This window comes from Periplaneta americana, chromosome 6 (genome assembly GCF_040183065.1).
Source record: "Periplaneta americana isolate PAMFEO1 chromosome 6, P.americana_PAMFEO1_priV1, whole genome shotgun sequence".
NCBI lineage: Eukaryota > Metazoa > Arthropoda > Insecta > Blattodea > Blattidae > Periplaneta > Periplaneta americana.
The window spans coordinates 58,859,902-58,871,698 of NC_091122.1; positions in this window are offsets into that span (position 1 = coordinate 58,859,902).

Here is an 11,797-nt window from a genome sequence, read left to right on the forward strand (position 1 = left end):
TTATGCATAGGCATAACATGGAGAAACGAAAGAATCTCGAGAAAACCCTTAACTTCTATCTTGTCGACTCAAGTGTCACTATGAATTCTTCAATGAAAAATCTCAGAGTGATCAAGACTCAAACCAAGACTGCTTGCATGACAGGCTAATGGTCTATATCACGCAGCGATCGCAGGGGCTAAGGTAGATCTAACCTTAGAAAAGACGTGTCAGCATTCGAAAAAAATCCAATCTGTGTTGATCTGTAAATACTGTAGTATAAGGTTTTAAGTAATGCAATATTCAAGCGTGGACTTCAAAGAATGTATAGGGTAACTTAGTCGGAATAGGGTCAAAAATTACAAAAATCAAGATGACGCTTAACAACTTGGTATTTATTAAACATAAAATATACCAAAGTTTAGATTAGTCTTTAAGCAACAAATCGCATTAGTGTTAAATTCAATAATAACAAAAACCTATGAACGATATATGTTAATTTCACTCTACTGCACGACCCTATTCACCTGCCAAGTTAGGCTAAATCGGGTCAACCATTAGGGCGAATGGGGCCACTCTTACAATCCTCTTTTGGATCACCAAAAACAAGATTAAGTTCCAAATATTAATAATTCAATCTGCATTTGCCATTTCTCTTGGCCCAAACACACTGTTCGTGGTACCATTCTTTTCCGCCTCTCATGCATTGAATCCAGTCTCCAAATTTCTCTGAGCGGGGATCACTGTATTTCACGGAACAGAATCTACAGGTCCTTTTCTTGTCTCTGATTGAACGTTGTTCGATCATCTTTATTTTTTAACGGCAGTGTAGGCATAAATGCGTAACTCCATACAGATCGGCTGCATGGCGTTGACTCCTCCCCTCTCGAAATGCCTTAATGGCTTTCTGCATTTGGTCTTCAGTCCATGCACGAGACGTATTGTTTATATTACTAGGCATCTGAGACAAATATATGAATAAATGGACTTAAAATCCATGTACAGACATTGACCCCATTTACCCGTAATAGTGTGACCCTATTCACCCGAAATGTAGTGGCATTAGAAACCATAGGTTGGTACTACTAACGTAAGCTTTACAGCATCCTCAATCCCATAACCTATGCTATAAGAAATGCACTTGATTCTATGAACAATTCAGGGAAATTCTGAACTACGTTCATTGCACAATAACGGAAACCTTAAAAACGATAATTTAAAATACAAACTACAAATAGCTCTTGCCTTTTACTATTTTCTCCATTATTCACAGCTTTAACACAAACATAAACCACAAGCTTAGGCGCCAAACACATAGAAGAAGTTCTACTGATTGACGATAGATGGCACCACATGATAGAAAACATTTATGCTTGCCGTGGGAAAGAAATATCTGAAACAGACCCGATTCAACCACTGACCCGATTCCGACTAAGTTACCCTATAAACTGTAGATTACTGAATAATATTGTATTCATTCAATAACATGTAACATTTACGAGATTGTTAGTTCAAAGCACTACTTTCTGTCAAGTATGCTAAAAGTAAGCTTTTTAGCCGAAATGGAAATTTATGGTTTTGTTGTAACGCAATTGCATTCTTCATAAAATGAGTATCTTTCCAAATACTTTTCTAATGAACACTTACTAATATAATTTCAGGTGCCGCGTAAGCAACGCTCCCGCAGAATGTGTCGCTCATTACGCGGCGGCCACGTTCATCACGGCATTTCCGAACAAATCCGAAGTCCGCTACTTTTATATAATTCTTGGATACCATGAGCACATTTTCCAGTTTCAGATCGCGATGTGCTAAATCCATTGCATGGAGGTAGTCTACGGCGGATACCATCTGCCTGTAATATAGGTAAATATTTTAGATAAATATTAACTTACTTTAGGGTAATAATACGAAAATGTGAATTCTTGATTGTTCAGTCTTTGACTTATTTATTGTAGCAAAATATAAAAAAAAAAATTTTATTAACACATATTAATGAACGTTTTCGCCCTTATTATGGGCATCATCAGAATAATAAGTAGATATCTATGTAAAAGTAAGTAAATCCATGTTAAACATATTGCAATAAAGTTTAAAATAACCGTCAATTAAAAATAAATTATTAAAAATGATTGACAAGGTTACATGTGAAATTTATTGGAAATTATGCATCTATACTAATAATAAATCTGTAGCCGAAATTTTTCTGGTAATTTTCGATTTTCCAAAAATAATTGGTCCTAACATATATCATTAACCACCCTGAAACCGAAAATCGCTTTTTTGAAATTTTCGTTTGTATGTCTGTCTGTATGTTTGTTACCTTTTCACGTGATAATGGCTGAACCGATTTATATGAAAATTGGAATATAAATTAAGTTCGTTGTAACTTAGATTTTAGGCTATATGGCATTCAAAATACTTTATTTAAAAGGGGGATTATAAGGGGACCTGAATTAAATAAATCGAAATATCTCGCTTATTATTGATTTTTGTGAAAAATGTTACATAACAAACGTTTCTTTGAAAATGATTTCCGATAAGTTTTATTCTTTACAAAATTTTGATAGGACTGATATTTAATGAGATAAATGAGTTTTAAAATTAAAATAACGCCATCTAAGACGGTGCAATGAATTAAGAACAAATGACTTCGTCTATAAGGGGCCTTGGTCAACAACAATCGAAACAGGGGCCTTGGACATCAACAATCGAAAGCTATTAAATATAGCCTACAGAAAATTTGATAGGCTATTTTGTACATTCGTTTTCTGTATTTCTTAAAATAATATTTATGTACACTCATTTTAATCTCAGAGAATTAACGAACAACGAGAGTGTATTGATTTAGTATGCAGTAATAGTACGTTAGCTTAGCAATCCATTATTTTATAATTTAAATTTTAACTATGCTAAATTGAATCGTGTTAAAATACATAAAATATATATACAATAAATGCAATGCAAAAAAAATTGGGTAATGAGCAAAGCAGATTATCTTGCGCTGTTGTAAAAGTTGTTCCCTGGATCAAACGTCCTATTTTAATTATGTAATTACTTTATATTTATTTCTAACAGGTGCAGCGGAGCACACGGGTACGGCTAGTATTTAATTAAAAAGAATATACTATCTATATGAGATGGATTAAAAATGTTCGAACCAATGCTTTTCTGTCATCACTAGGTTGGTCATGGGTAAATTATTAAATATTCCCGTAGGCTTCCGCGGCTGTTATACATGGTCTATGGATAAACTTTGGGGCTTATACCGCGTTGTCTTCGTGTTGGTGGTTGACGTTTCGACCCCTGTATTGTGGTCATGCTTAAAGCAGTTGGATAAGGAAATAGTAAGCGAGCTTGTACTGTCATCCTCTGAGGAGTTTAGTGCTGAGAGGAATGCGGTTCCGACTAGTCTAGCGCAGTACTGGAGCGGGAGGGAACAGTGACAGCGGCAGTCTGGAAGGAAGTACAATCATACTAAAAACATTCGCCTGATTTACGAGAGCAGTATGCCTATTAGTTTTCTAATGTATTTTTGGCGAGATAGACATACAACCATTCGTACTTCCGTGTTCAGAGACGGAAAGTATTGTAGAAAATTTATTTATTTATTTATTTATTTATTTATTTATTTATTTATTTATTTATTTATTTATTTATTTATTTATTTATTTATTTATTTATTTATTTATTTATTTATTCAGGTAAAGTTAAGGCCATCACACCACCAGAAATACAAATACAATAAAATAAATAAAAAGAAAAATATTCATACAACTACAATAATATAAATGAAAAGAAGAATTATACTGTACAATTTAGTGATTAGTAGAATTGAATTAAATTTGTAAAGTAATCAATTTAAATATACTGTACTGCTGAACTCACTTGAGAAGTAAATCTACTTGATTTGTATTTTAAGATATCACCAACAAATGATTTTCGCATGACTTTATAGGAATCTGTTTTTCAGGATACCAATCACACATATTCTAAAATTCCAATAGAATAAAACCAAAAACTTTTCCACAGCATGTTTCCTTAAAAATGACTTGTAACGGTGAACTATTTAATATGAGTAATTCATATAATTTTAACATAGATAACATCAGGGAGATGTTTGAGCAAAAATTGCAACAATATATTTAATATATTAATAACAAAACCATATAGGCCTAGGTAAACAATATGTATATGAAATATTCACACACTACTACAAACTGAAGACTGTATGTTTTTGGACGATTAATACTTCCCACTCCGCTCGGCTCGGCTTGGCTGTAGTAACAAAAGAATCTACCTGCAACCCCCCCGCAACGATGGCAAGAATACCTCAGGTCCCAGCGCTAAATTCGTCGGAGGAAGACAGTATATATAATTATAGGAGTCTCAATGGGGGAGGACTTTCAATGGTAGGTCGTAGCATCTGATTGGTTCTTCGTTGTCCAAACCGGTTGAGGTCTGTATGGAGAGGAGTATTCATATTAAAGACTGGCCCTCATAAACGAAACGTCGAAACGACAGCCACCAACACCAAGACAATGCGGTGTAAGCCCCGAAGTTTATCCACAAACCATATTAAATATATACTTTACGCAACAATTGTATGAATGTGGACAAATCTGTAAGTAACCACTTGTTTATCTTGTTTATTTAGCAATGGGGAGAAATTAAATATACATATTTTTTACAAAAATCTACAAAGAACAAAGACATCTGCAAAATGAATTCTGTAATTAAATATCTGGAAAAACAAGTGACAAAAATTGAAACCAAATCATGAAATTAATGTAATAAACATGGATGGAAAAGTAAGGTATGGAGTGAAATTAAATAGTGTATAACAGACTATGAAATAAGATAAGTAAATGCACTACTTTTGTTGGCTTGGATATAGATTAACAACTTTGTAAATTAACATATCCAAATCTACATAGTTTCACTATGAAAACTGCATCAATGTTTGGCTCCACTTATACATGCGAATCGAGAGTCAGACTTAAAATGATAATTTAAAGTACCAGCACAGTCTAGTATATACAGTCACGAAGCTCAATACGTAGCGAATATGCAACCATAAATAGTTGCTAGCCACTAGGATCGCTACTATCGCATCACAGGCAATGCGAAATAGTACCGGCACAGTCTATTGTTCCTAGTGCCCTCAACAATTCAAGCTTCCTGACTGTCAGGGATGCGAGACTTACTAGTAATTCTAGTATGTTTGTGTTTATATGATATTTTAACACATTAAGTACCTTTGTAATAAATTACGTAAAATAATACATTGTTTTGTTTTATTGAGGAATCACTTGTCAATAAGTTTATTACACACAATATACTTACAGTCCACACTTCACGAGAAGATCCGAGCAAGGAATGAGAGTTCCCCCCCCTCCACTCTTATAACCTATCCCCTCCTCGGAACCGGCCGGCCATTGACTGAGTCTTGCTTTTATCCACCTTATCCTTCAAGAACGCTGAATTACTAGTTACTCTCTCCTCTTACCCCGCAAGAAACATACTCCCCTCGCAGGGATCCTCTCGTGAAATTTGGACAGTAACTTTATTCCAAGCGGTAATTATGCATGGAATTATAGGATGGGGTAGCTTATTTAAATTCAATTTTAATCCACTATATTTATTACAGAAGAAAATAATAATTAAAATCTGTCTTCATAAACCTATTGATTTTCCATCTCAAGAATTGTTTTTAGACTTTAATGTTCTTAAAATAAGACAAATTTATTACATGGTATTAATAAAATTCATACATAAACATCTAAATAATTTGATATTGTATTCTCATAGTTATGAAACAAAAGGTATGAAATTCTTTAAGGTTGTTCAAACCAAAATGCAACACTGCTACAGTATTTAATCACAGTAGTAATTTAGGCCCAAGAATATATAACAAATTTGTATGTAAATATCCTAATCTTGTTAATTCTAATAGTTCAAGTATTAAATTTAAAATGTTATGTAGGCCTATGGATTCTATAGAAATTGAAAAATTGTAAATTTAAATTTATATAATCTTATTGCGTAGTAGACTAAGACAAATTGTATTATATATACTTCTTGATTTCAATTCAGGAATCCGCCCCTGATTACGAGTTCAGGGGCGAGTTAAAGGTTTTTGTTTGTATCATATTTTGTTACAATTATTAGCAAAATAAATAACTAAATAAATAAATAAAACAAATATTTAATCTGTACATATCTTTGTGTTTGCGTTTCTTCTGAATAATTGTTTATGTATCAATTTCTTCCGTATAGTTGTTTGTGTTTTATAAGCACTTTTTTCGTAAAGTTTTATAATGCAATATGAATAACTGAAGAATAAAAACATTAGTTTTCTAGAAAAGTGCCAAACGGGAAGAAGGAGGTGATCTTTGACGACTGTATGAATGTTATCAACACTGTTGCCGTTCCGTCTCGTTACGGTATGGTTAGTTGTGGTGTCCCACATATTCTAAACCAGCGGTGACCAAAACTCGAGCTGCAGTGATTACATGCTGTCTGTCGCATGAAGTAAGGAGACGGAGGAAAGGTACTTGGCATGAAAACTATAACCAATGGTGGTTCCTGTACTAACATCTTGATCAATCCCGCGGATAAAAATCTCAAACTTTGCTGTATCAGTAATGTTACTGCTGTCATCATGAGCCAGTGAATAATATACGATTTTTCTTGCTTCTTTTTTTAACCTTCCTCTTGCATATAACCAGGAATTTTCTAAATTCTTCTCTCGATACTGGGACGAGAAATTCGTACTTTTTCAGAATTAAAAACTTCTTATGGACAAGTTATTTAAGCTATTTTAATCATAACTCTTTTGAAAAATTCTCTTCTATTAAAAGACTTTAGAGCACGAGATATTTCAAACCCCATTAGATAGCTGACTTCCTTACATTTATGTCATCTTTCTCTTCCTGGCTATGATTTAAGACATATCAATTCCTGGCGTTTGACAGTTCGTTGGCACATAATATTGAACCAGTTTTTCTACAGTATTATTATTAAATGAATAACTAATAAATAGGTACCCTCATCTAAAGATTAAGAAGATTAAAATTTAGATAAAACCTAATACTTTCATTCTTCTAGGGAGAAGATCTAAAAATATCATGCACGTACAGGAGCATTATAGAAACACATACCTAGTGGTCAGTAATAATAATAATAATAATAATAATAATAATAATAATACATTATTCAGAGTGGCAGTTAATGTTTCTTTATACTCCTAATAGAACCGTTGAGCAAAGTAAACATATAATATTTTGTCCGACAGAACAACAAAAAAGTTCTCTTTCTCATTCTTTACGAAACTACCTCTTACTGCTTTTAGAGACAGTGTTTGTAGAGTGACATGATGCAGCCACTGCTTGCCTTCAGTACGTGAATGAAAAACACAGCAATGTACAGGAAACTCCTCGTATCCGTTTGAATGTCTGTGATTACACGATGTAATCACGACACCCGCTTTGGTCACCGCTGTTCTAAACTAATACGCAAAAGAAATAAAACCCAATTTATACATTACGGATGCTATTCATAGACATTTCGCTAGCCCGCGCTACGAGCGTGCTAAACTAGCCCCGGCTATCGACTGGTTACTTGTACAGGATTCATATCGTATCATATCGTTAACACTGGTTTATGAATACGAAAAACGTTAGTTCGCTGATCATCCACCGGAAGCCCGCGCTAAGAATGTCTATGAATATGGCTCTTAAAGTTTTACACTATCTTTATGTGTTATAAATAATGGCTTTGAAATGAAATTTGAAGAACAGAGACTGTTACCAGATCAGATCAACAGGCCTATTTCTTAATTCCCTGATACAAAGTTAATGACGGTGTTGATGGGAAAAGTCGTACTGCTACTGCAATATGCCCACGACTCGTACGATCCAAGATAGGCGCTACTAAACAATTGTTCCATTCATGACAGATAGGCCTACTAATGGACTTTGTTCATGATGTCACGCACATAATGCACAGGCATCATCATTGTGCATGTATGTCCCCAACAAGGATTTACAAAGTACAGAACTTTTCTTCTTTCTTCACTACGAGTAATGTAGCCAACTTAATGTAATTATTTTAATGCAATAAGTAGCCTAGCTGAAGCGATGTGGAAACTGAAATTAAAACTGCTAAAATGTCGACATTACATACCTGAAGTAGTGCTTCGCGTCGCATTCTGGCAGGGGCCCATTCTTTGTGATATAATTAAACAAGTCACCTTGTTTACATAACTCCATAAATATGAAAATGGACTCATCTCCATGCACCACATCAAGTGTGGTTACGATGTGGGGATGTTGGATAAATCTGATCGTGTTGATCTCGCGAATGATAAATTTTAGTCCAATTTCTTTTAGTGCTTTTCTCGTATTAATTATTTTGACAGCTATTTTTTGTCTATAGCCATTTGCGAATGTCTTGTATGCAGTTTTTACTTTTCCACACGCACCTTCTCCGATTGTTCTACCCACTTCATAGCCACTTTTCATAAAAGCATTTATTGCTCGCTGCTGATGTTCATATGCCTTTGCAGGCCGACATCCTGTGGATGAAGGCGGCATATCTCAATATATTCTATACACTTCTCTATACTCAATTTGCTCTATACACTTCTCTATACTCAATATACACTATACGCTTCTCTATACTCAATATGCTCTATACACTTCTTTATACTTAATACACTATATTTTCTATCTAAGAACGAATCTATAATGACGATAGCATTCCTTTCTTTGGAACTGGCAAGATAGTCGTTGCCTAGCAAATTCATGCATTTCAGATGATGGATTGTGACAGACAATTAATATAATTGGGTTACTCCATTGTTACGAGTGTGACAAATGAGAAACTTGTATCCAAAACCTGCCAATTCCATTCATTGCAATTGTACAAGCGAGAGATATTCTCCTGTACTTTTCTGAGGGCACAGACTCGTAGAATCTTTGGATTTCTCTAATGTATTTAACATTGTTAGTAAGTATTGATCTTTTCAAGCATACTACATCTACTCATTTAAATATTTACTTTAAGTTCAAAATTTGGCGTAGCATGTTTTGTAAATAAAATTTATCTTTAGCACGTTTTGGAAATAAAAATATTGATTTTAGCACTTTTTTGGAAATAATTATAAATGATTGGTTGATTGGCAAACATATTCGTGTTAAATTGTGTAACCTCGTGTGGCTTACAGCTGTTTCGGTGCTTCACACCATCCTCAGAGCCAACTAGATCTCGGCGTCATCTCGAACTTCGCTGCCTGTTGTGGGGGTGCGTTTGAAAAGTGGAGTCAAATAGTGTGTGTGTTCTGAAATTGATCTGTGTGTTGAGAATTTGATCAGGGCGTGTTTTAGTGTGTGTATATTTTATATTGTTCTACAGCAGGCCTGCACAAGGTTTGTGCTCTCCGAGCCGGCTCGCAGCTCATGAGCGGAATGCAGGTATTAACTGCGCTCTGTATAGGGTGGACCGGAAGAACGGGTGATCTCGTACAAAATGTACACAGAAGGAAGTACTATTACGAGGTTCATGAAATGAATTCCCGTTCAGTGTTTGCAAAACTATCTTGGACTTATTAATTGATACAGAAATATTATTTTACAGAAATAATAGAAATTTTATACCTACTTAAATGTACAATATCATTTTCTTATATTTTTATTTACAGTACATGAAAACGAGGTTTTATGCTGTTGGCAGCTGAAAGGAACAGTAGCCTACTGATCGTAAAGAAACATCAGTTACAGATGTTCGATGCCTGCTTTTATTAATGTTGATTATAGAAAACAGTTGCTCACAAATATAAATGTTGAGCCAAACATAGCAATCATTTTCACAGCCAGCCTGTGTAGTCGTGGATATCATTGCTAATGTTTAGTCTTGTAAAACTCAACCAGGCTAGTAGTATTATTCAAATGATTCTTAGACCTTAGGCCACATTGAAGATCAATAAGTCCGAGCTGTAAATCATTAAATGTTCTGTTTTATTTAACGACGCTCGCAACTGCCGAGGTTATATGAGCACACTTAAATGCAATCGACCTGGCCCGGAATCGAACCCGCAACTTCGGGCATAGAAGGCCAGCGCTATACCACCTGCGCCAACCAGGCCCACCTGTAACTTAAATGACATTGTTTCAACTGGTGTTGAAAGAATTTATTATGATAACTTTAAACTTCTTTTCAATTAAGACAAGATTTTTAGTAGGTTATTTTACGACGCTTTATCAATAGCTTATGTTATTTAGCGTCTGAATGAGAAGGTGATAATGCCGGTGAAATGAGTCCTGGGTTCAACACCGAAAGTTACTCAGCGTTTGCTCATACTGGGTTGAGTGAAAACCCCGGAAAAACCTCAACCAGGTAACTTGTCCCGACCGGGAATCGAACCCTGGCCACCTGGTTTCGCGGCTAGACGCACTAACCGTTACGCAACAGGTGTGAACCTTAAAACAAGATCTTGGAACCTATAATTAAATTCATTTTGAATTTCAATTAATATTTGCACATAATCGTTTAACATGGCTTCATCACGAGCAGTTTCTATCGTTCGAAAGTAAGACACATTACCTTCCCGAAACTGACTTACGAAAAGTGTAAGTTTACAACTGAAATCCCGTAATTTATTCAACATATCACCAATGAGCTGGCCTTTTGCCTGAAAAGAGATATTTAAATTGTTGAAGATTAATATCTTTAGTATCTTTATGTCTGGACTCGTAATGACGCATTATGTTATGTCTCTTTCTACCTTTCAAAATGTTGTGGCAGATAAAGCACTGAGTATTTACTCCAGCAGCTATGAAAAAATAAGCATTTTCCCATGCAACATTGAAAGAATTTGTCTGATCACCACTTTTCCGTCTTTTAGATTCCTTCATACCGTACTGTAGCAGTAGGTAAGCAATATGAAACAGTTACTGAGGATATGCACTGCACTCCACTAGATAGCTGACTGGTCATTTCCCTCTCCTCTACCTACTATAAATATAGAAAGTCTATGTCATTCTGACGTATCTTCCTCTCCGTTTCGGCGAGCGGTAAACACCGCTCTCCCGCTCCGAACGAGCGCGCGCGCTCGTTGAGCGCTGTTTGTGCAGGCCTGTTCTAGAGTGTTGAGTTTTTGGTTTTTGGGTTGTATGTGTGGGTTTTCCACGCATGTATTTATGTTATTGTATGTATGATTAGCATTAATTATGTGTTCGGCGTATGTAGATGTATTGTGTCCTCTGGTTATTGCTTTAATGTGTTCTTTGTAGTGTGTTTGGAATGATCTGCCTGTCTGTCCAATGTAGAACTTGTCGCACCTATTACATGTGAGTTTGTATACGCCTGTGTGGTTGTATTTGTTTGTTTGTGTGTTGAGATGTCTTTGTAATGTGTTTTCTGTTCTATATGCTATATTGTATTTCAAATTCTCAACACACAGATCAATTTCAGAACACACACACACACACACACACTATTTGACTCCACTTTTCAATACGCAAACGCACCCCCACAACAGGCAGCGAAGTTCGAGATGACGCCGAGATCTAGTTGGCTCTGAGGATGGTGTGAAGCACCGAAACAGCTGTAAGCCACACGAGCTTATACAATTTAACACGAATAAGTTTGCCAGTCAACCAATCAATTATATTTAAGCGTTAAAAGTAGTGTACGCAAGATTCAAGATGAAATAATTATATTCAAAAATACTGTACTACTGGCTGCTTCAAAACAAAGACATCCAAGAGCGGATTTAAAATTGACCCATCCATTCCTTAAGCTGACTAAGATTTGT